We start from the raw sequence: 7,501 nt of genomic DNA, 5'->3' as shown, positions 1-7,501 counted from the left end.
GGCTGGGCGGGGGCCGCGGGGGGCAGGGCGGGGCCGGGGCCGGGGGGTCGGGCCGCGGAGGGGGTGCGCTGGGCCGCAGGGCTGGCGGCCGGGAGGTCGGGCCGGGAGCCGGGCCGCCGGGGGGGGTGCGCTGGGCCGCCGGGGCCGGGATCCGGGGGGTGCGCTGGGCCGCCGGGGGCCAGCCGGCAGTGCTGGGCGGGCCGGGGGTGGTCGGCCGGGGGCCAGGGCCGGCACCCCAGGGCCCGAGCCGACCCAGGCTGGAGCCGCCGGGGGGGCCAGCCTGGGCCGCACCTCCTCCCCCCACACCCCCCCTTACCTGCTCAGGCTTCCCGCGAATTAAATGTTCACGGGAAGCAGGGGAGGGGGCGGAGACTTTGGGGAGGGGCGGAGTTGGGGCGGGGGAGGGGGAGGGGCTGGGGGCGGGGCCAGGGCCCCGTGGAGTGTCCTCCTTTTGGAGGCACAAAATATGGTAACCCTAATTAAAGCAGCATAAGATTTTACCAATAAATAATGTTTTTGAGGGAAAAAAATGTATCCAATGTTGTCTGCTTTCTACAGTTGGCCATCTCTATCTGTAAATCCTTTTCAATTTTGTGTGTAGGCTTGCAACAGTTCTCAAAGCCATGACTCTGGCATATCCTGTGAAAAACATCCACCACATGTAGCTCTGTGTGGGAAAGCTCTTTAAGTTTGTCACCCAACATACTATCCTCTTGTGCCTCATCAGCCTGTTGGTACAGGCACCGCTGTGTCCGGAAATTCGGCATCAGAAAACTAACCTTCCATCTCCAAATGACTGTCAAACTCAACAATAGCCACAGATTCTTCTGCTGTTAGATTTTCAGAAACAGACATGTTGGCCAGCTCATCAACGTTCACCAGGCCATCCTTTTCTGTTGATAAAAACCCTTCCTTTCTGAAGCAGATTATAACAGTCTGTGGGAGAACAGTGGCCTATGACTCCTTAGCAAGATGAAGTGCATCAGAGGGTTTTTGTTTTTTTGGCAACATCTACCACTGTGCAAATCAGCATCCAGAGAGCCAATGAGCCATGCATTAAGATGAGAGCAGCAGTGATCTTTGAAGTTTTTACAGGCAATAAACACCCAACATATAACCAACACAACTTTACTTAAAAATTAGTCTAGCAAAATACAAAGGAAAATGCCACAGATTAATATAGGTTAAGTTACATATGAACATAAGAATGGCCACAGTATGTCAGACCAATAGTCCATCTAGCCCAGGATCCAGTCTTCTGATAGTGGGCAGTGCCAGATGCTTCAGAGGCAATTTCAAGTGATCCATCCTGTCATCCAGCCCCAGGTTCTGGCAGTTGGAGATCTAGGAACACCTTGAGCATGGAGTTGCGTCCCTGACCATCTTGGCTAATAGCCGTTGATGGAGCTACCCTCTCCATGAACTTACTTAGTTCTTTTTTGAACCTTGTAAACAGTTTTTATAACTGTACCAGGTCCGTAGACGGTGCTGCAATAGTTCAGCTAATTGCTACAAATTTCAACAGCAACATAAACCTAACCAACACTCTTAGCATTATACACAGATCCATCCCGTCCCTGAGTGGAAACTCACCATTAAGTTTATAGTCCGGGGTCCTCCCTTGTATTGGTGTACTGGATGAGGAGGCTTTGTATAATGACCCGCTTAGATTGCACAGTACTGGCTCGTAATAACAGTTATTCCATCAAAGAGCAATTAACCCTGATTCTGACAATACAATGAATCCGAATCCCTCCCCCCGCCCCCGTTTTCTTCTTAGACTTAATGTAGCCACACCAAGCCTCAACACTATCTTTAACCCAGAGGGGATAGCCCCAGGGGCAACTCACTCTTTCCTCAAATCGACTGAGCCAAATTCAAAACTGCGGCATAACCGACAGGCGCCGGCTTTTGTTCTCAATACCTAGCTGTGGGGAAGGAATCAGTGAGCAAGGGTTCAGCACTAACAAATATTCAACAGCAGTGTAGTCTTAATCCTGATTACATATCTTCAACCCCAGCAACTCAACAACAGAGATCTGGTCACAGCTTTTCCTTGGCCCAGACTCCAAAGGGAGTAGCAGCTCTCAGTTCTAGTTTACAGACCAAACTGGAGCCCACCGGCTCCCATCTGCAGCCTCTGTCCTGGAAGCTCAGTCCTGGTCCAGAGGGCTCCCACCACTGCATCCTGGAATTTGTAATATGTCAAAGCTATAAAACATACTCAAAGGTCGGTCTAAACAGAGTATCCCTGATAGTGTTCAGAGGCTCCTAAAATGGGGGCCTATACACTGAAAGAAGAATTATTCCAGAGGACATCTTTAGTCAGACTACTTTTTCAGTGGAAAAAATTACCAGCCATTATAGATTTTTCAGAATAATCAAGTGTTTTTCTAATTCCTATAATTCTTTTTTGCAGTCAGTAAGCCAAGTGGCTACTCTGTACAAGCACAGGCATCCTTAATGAAGCAAAAATCTTTTAAAAAAAAAATCAACGACTGATTCTATAAACCAGCATTTGGCCAGATTTATTATTATTGCTTAACAAGTCCTCCAACTCGCATCAGATGGGACTTGCTAAGCATCCATACAACCAGCATCAGATTGGAAGCCATGGGGAAAGCGGTAACTTAAACATTTAAAGACCAGCTTTTACAAAAACATTATGTTTACATTAACACTTATAATGCTTTCTAACTTGAGATGGCTTTTCATTTTGTTTCCCCAAATAAAGCTGCCAAGTGTTCCATTGGGTGCCATATTTAAAATACCAAGGGACAAATCCAAGGCCTCCTCCTAAACATGAAGGATTCTGCACAGGCAATGACTGTGCATTTTTAGGTTGCTTATAACTTTTCACATGCACTCTGACAGCGTTCAAGTGCCAAATCTAATCTCTCGCTAGGCTGGTTTGCCATTATGTTGAGCTCACTTTTGGCCATGTTGAGTTTATAAGCTTTCCTCCTCAACTCTCTCCATTCCCTCCAATGCTGTTGATAACATTACCAGCCTCCCTATCACCCAGAGCTATAACCCTGGGCTTGTCCTCAACTCCTCCATCAGCTTCTCTGCCAACATCCAGACCATGGTCAAATCCAGTCATTTCCCTCCCTGTAACACTGATGCTTCCTCTCTGTCCCAATAGCTGTATCACTCACTCTTGCCCTCATCATCTCCTGCCTTGACTACTGCCATCTCCTCCTCTTTGGTCTTTTCATGCTAACCTCGCCTCACTCCAGTCTGCCCACAATGAAACCACTAAAATCATCTCTCTCACCTAGTGCTTTTACTGTGAACCCTCAAGCACACATCTCTGAACTGGTCTTTCTTCACATTCCCCCGTACCTCTCTCTGCTCAGACTATGATGCCAGTCTCAATAACCCCTTTGTGTCCTCCTCTCAAGTATTTCTGTGCCCTTGTCCACACTACCCCCTAATACTAGGAACGCCTCCCCAAGTACATCTGACAAACTAGCTTATTCAAAACCTTCCCAAAAAATCCCACTATAAGAAGTGAGGGGGAGGAAAATTTAAACAAGCACCAAAAAACAAACACACAAAATCTAACAAAGTTTGCACGGCTTGCTGTTTAAACATGTGATTTTATTGTCATTTTTGTCTTTCCTCTCATCTTCTCACCTTTCTTTGGTTTATGATCCCTACCTGCAGCATCCTGTCCAATTTAGACTATACATTCTTCATGGTACCTGTTTTTTAAAGATGCCCAGCATATCTGAGGCCTCCAAAGAGTTATAATAATTCATGAATAGTAAAATCCAAAGCTTACTCTTGTAACACAGCACTAAGTACTCTTTATGGGAAGGCTTTTTAAATAAAAAACATTGTGCCCCCATCAAAACAGTTAGTATGTTCTCTACTTACCCTTTCCTCCTCCCACTGTAGCCAGTTATAGGAGTTATTCATCTGTCAGAAGAAAGTTCTTATAACTTTCAGTTTTCCTCCACTTTCTGAATTCAGAGAGTGAAATCACAAGCTTATTTTTGACATCTGTTTGATGGCTATTACTGCGCCATAGTAATATATTTAATATAATCAATATGGGGCTTTGATTTAGTCAGGCAGGAGAAGATCGCTTGCTGTCAGAAAAAGTCTGAATTCAGCTATTCATTTCATAACCCTTTTGACATCAGAATTAGACTTTAGTACTGTGATACACAAATATATTTCTTCCAACCTTCTTCACCCCGTCCCACACCTGCTTCCTTAATAAAAGATTTGCTCCAAGTAAACCAGTCACTAGCCAATTCAAAACCTCTCAGAGACAGGAGTAGAATATTAAGCCTACTAGCCCTGACCTGTCTGTTCTCTCCACATACAGTATTTACACACTTTCATTTTCTGCAATGAAGTTTCCATTACCAACCTCTTGAGAGTAGCCAGCTATTTTTTTTAAAATTGGGAATTCCTCCCTCTAAAGCAATATATAAGCTACAGGAGTCTCTGGCTACATTTAATGTTATTCATAAAATAAAAAATAATGATGCAGCATATACTATTAAGAAACAGAAGTGTTCCCAGCATCCAAGATTTATTGATGTACTTTTGGGATAATTTAATTTTCTGATACACCAAGTTCTCATTAATCTTCCAGTACAACAAGTCACTTCTTCAAACCATTCTCCTTTGCTGGTGGGACTAGCCAATATTCAAACAGTGTATACTGTATTTTAAAACATTTTTCTTAGTATCATATTTAAGTTCTCCCTTTACACCATTTCATACTATTGCTTCTAGTTAACCATCTCTGCAAAGCTTCTTCCTCTCTTTGATGTTAATGCCATTTTAATAATACAGTATCTATAATCTGATGACACTTCCACCTCCTTTCCTGCTCCCAAACCTACATATAATTAATCTCCTCAATCTCCTCTCACACGACAATTCCTCTAAGGACATTATGATCCTGATTGCATTTCTCAGAATTCTGCTTTCAGCTTGCAGTTTATTAATAAATCTTTTTTAATACTGGGGCACCCACAAGTGAATAGAAGAGTGCATACACAGAAACGCCCAGAACTATTTATTTACACCAGGAATGGATCCGTTCCCCTTTTAAAACAATGGAAGTATGGTAAGAAGTATGGTAAGAGGCTGATACCAGATACATTTTTCAGATAATCGAAGAAGTAGGAGCAGATAAGAAACCAGAGCTGTAGGTAGACAAGCCACATGAGAAAAATGCTAATGTAGGGCAGTGCTTCCCAAACTAAGAGCCATGGCTCTCTGAAGGGTTCCTGGGGGAGTCATGAGTATTTGGGGGGAAATTTAATCAATATGCCTGTTTTTGTTTTTTTCTAATTAAGAGACTATTAAAGTAGGCTTATAATAACCATATTTTCAAATTATAGTTTAAAAAAATCCAGATTAGATCAGTTTATATAATGAAATGAACTGCACATAGTTGAATAAGGTCACAAAAACTTCTGAACTTTAGTGTCCCTCTTGAATTTAGTGCCCTGAGTTGGTTAAAAACAAACAAACAATCCTGATACTTGCTGTAGGGAGCCACCAAGTTTTAAAATATCTGTAAGGGAGCTGCAGTACTAAAAAGTTTGGGAACCACAGATATAGAGTCTCTGTGGTCAAGGAGGGGTGAATTTTCTTAGTGCAGACAAGACCAAAACATGGACGCTCACATATTAATTGAATCCTTCTTGGCTTTCCAAAGAAATAAATTGGCAGCAAAAGACAATACAAGAGCTGCTTTTGGTCTTACATCAGAGTTTGTTGATATAGTGTAGGTCTAGGAAGCTTCCCCAAGCCAAACTTTGGAAGTTCATTCTGCATCTTTAAATTAGTCATTCTTAGAAAGCAAACTTTCACTAAGTCTAGTACCACTCACCTTTCAGCACTACCTAAAAAGCTGTAGGCATATTAGTTCTTGAGATTTTTGGACATATTCATTGGGACAGGTACCAAATGCATCTTAGGAGCCTCAAACTATGAAGAACAACCCTTGACGCTGCCTCTCTCCCGCATCCACACTTCATTTTGCTGCATCATCTGACCATGCCTGACTCAAAGTGATGCACTAATTCAGTACTCTATAACTAACTTCATCAGAGGAACATGGAAAGGCCAGAGCAGACTTGTTAATTTGCTACCTATTCCAGGGTCTTAAAATCCTACTATTATATGTTTGTTCAGTAACATTTCCACAAAATTCAGACTTTAGGTATTTCCCTACTGAATATTACCATAAGCCCTTAATGTTCCCAACACTTCTTCCTATAGAATCAGCAATACTGTCTATTTCCTGCCACGGCCTCCTTTTTGCTTTCTTTTTTAAAATAAAATAAAAGACAAAACATTGATCTGTGCCACTACTTACCCTATTGACAGTATAGGCAGAAAAGACATTTTTCCAAACACTTCCAGAAGTATAAGCCTTAAGTAATATCTTTATAAGTTAAAATACACTGGGACCTCTTATTTGATTGGAAGAGCAAAGAAATCATTTCACAACCTACTCTTTTCCAGAAAGGACATCAAGTGTGGTGTAGAAAAGGGTAAATAATGCATTTTGACCACAATCTGGTTAATAAGTAATTCAGCACCATGGCCTCATTTCTTCTGCTGTCATCTCTGAAAACCTAACCTCTGATTTAGAGTGAAGTTACACATTTTACTTGTAAAGACAGATGCAAAGTAAGGGCTTATCTACACAGTGTCACAGTCCAGACTCCTGAGCCGTGATCTGTAAAGAACGTTGGGCTCTAACTGCCCTGTGTAGATCCTGCTGGCATGAACTAAAAGGTACATACTTCGCGCTGTTTGAAAAAGGACTCAGTTAGCATTACACCACCATGAACTAGGTACCTTTTAATTCACTGCAGAATAGTCTACCACAACACTTCAAAGCATTCTACCAATCAGACCCCTTAGGCCAAACTATTTTGCAGTGTAGATAAGCCCGAAGTGTTAGTTTGGAGTACTTGTTTCCTTCTAAACCCTCCACTACCATTAAGGAGACAAGTCTTGTTCACCATTTATTGCACTTTTCCTTGGTTAACCTTGACAAATGCACAGTGCAACTTTCCTGTAATTATACTGCAGCTCTTGCTAAAGCATTGCATAAAGTACACATTCAGCAACTAGGATTTCCATTGATCCAGGTTGATCCTTCGCTTTACACAGAAGGATTACATTTTCAGAAGGGAATTATTGTTCAACAGTGGTGTATTTTCTCCACTGATGTAGAATTTGTTCACGGCTTTCTAGATGGAAATCTCAGCAATTATATGATACCATCTACAAGAAGACATATTAAAAGCTTATGGCCTAAAAATTATTGCACAGAAAATGAGGAGCACTTAAAGTAATTTCCAACAAATATAAGGTGCAGGAAGCCAGACCTGTCAGATAAAGGGTACACTCAAGAGAAACTAAAAGGAATCTAAGGTCGAGTGCACCCCTTATGTGATAGGCCGGCTTCCTGCATCTCATGCAGGGTTGGAACCATGTGGTCCAACCATTCAAA

General features: G+C 42.4%; 1 protein-coding gene across 1 annotated transcript in view; it reads right to left on the bottom strand.

Moving 5' to 3' along the window:
- Positions 1-6,477, bottom strand: part of AGPAT3 (1-acylglycerol-3-phosphate O-acyltransferase 3) — a 67,042-nt gene extending 60,565 nt beyond the window's left edge. Inside the window, exon 1 of the mRNA XM_034753762.1 lies at positions 6,353-6,477. The gene's annotated coding sequence lies outside the window, so the exon portion shown is untranslated. The remainder of the gene's footprint in view (positions 1-6,352) is intronic.
- Positions 6,478-7,501: the final 1,024 nt, after the last annotated feature.

The sequence above is a fragment of the Trachemys scripta genome, chromosome 1 (genome assembly GCF_013100865.1).
Source record: "Trachemys scripta elegans isolate TJP31775 chromosome 1, CAS_Tse_1.0, whole genome shotgun sequence".
In the NCBI taxonomy this organism is placed as follows: domain Eukaryota; kingdom Metazoa; phylum Chordata; order Testudines; family Emydidae; genus Trachemys; species Trachemys scripta.
The sequence above is the reverse complement of the archived record's forward strand: the minus strand, read 5'-3'. Positions and strand labels throughout refer to the sequence as shown.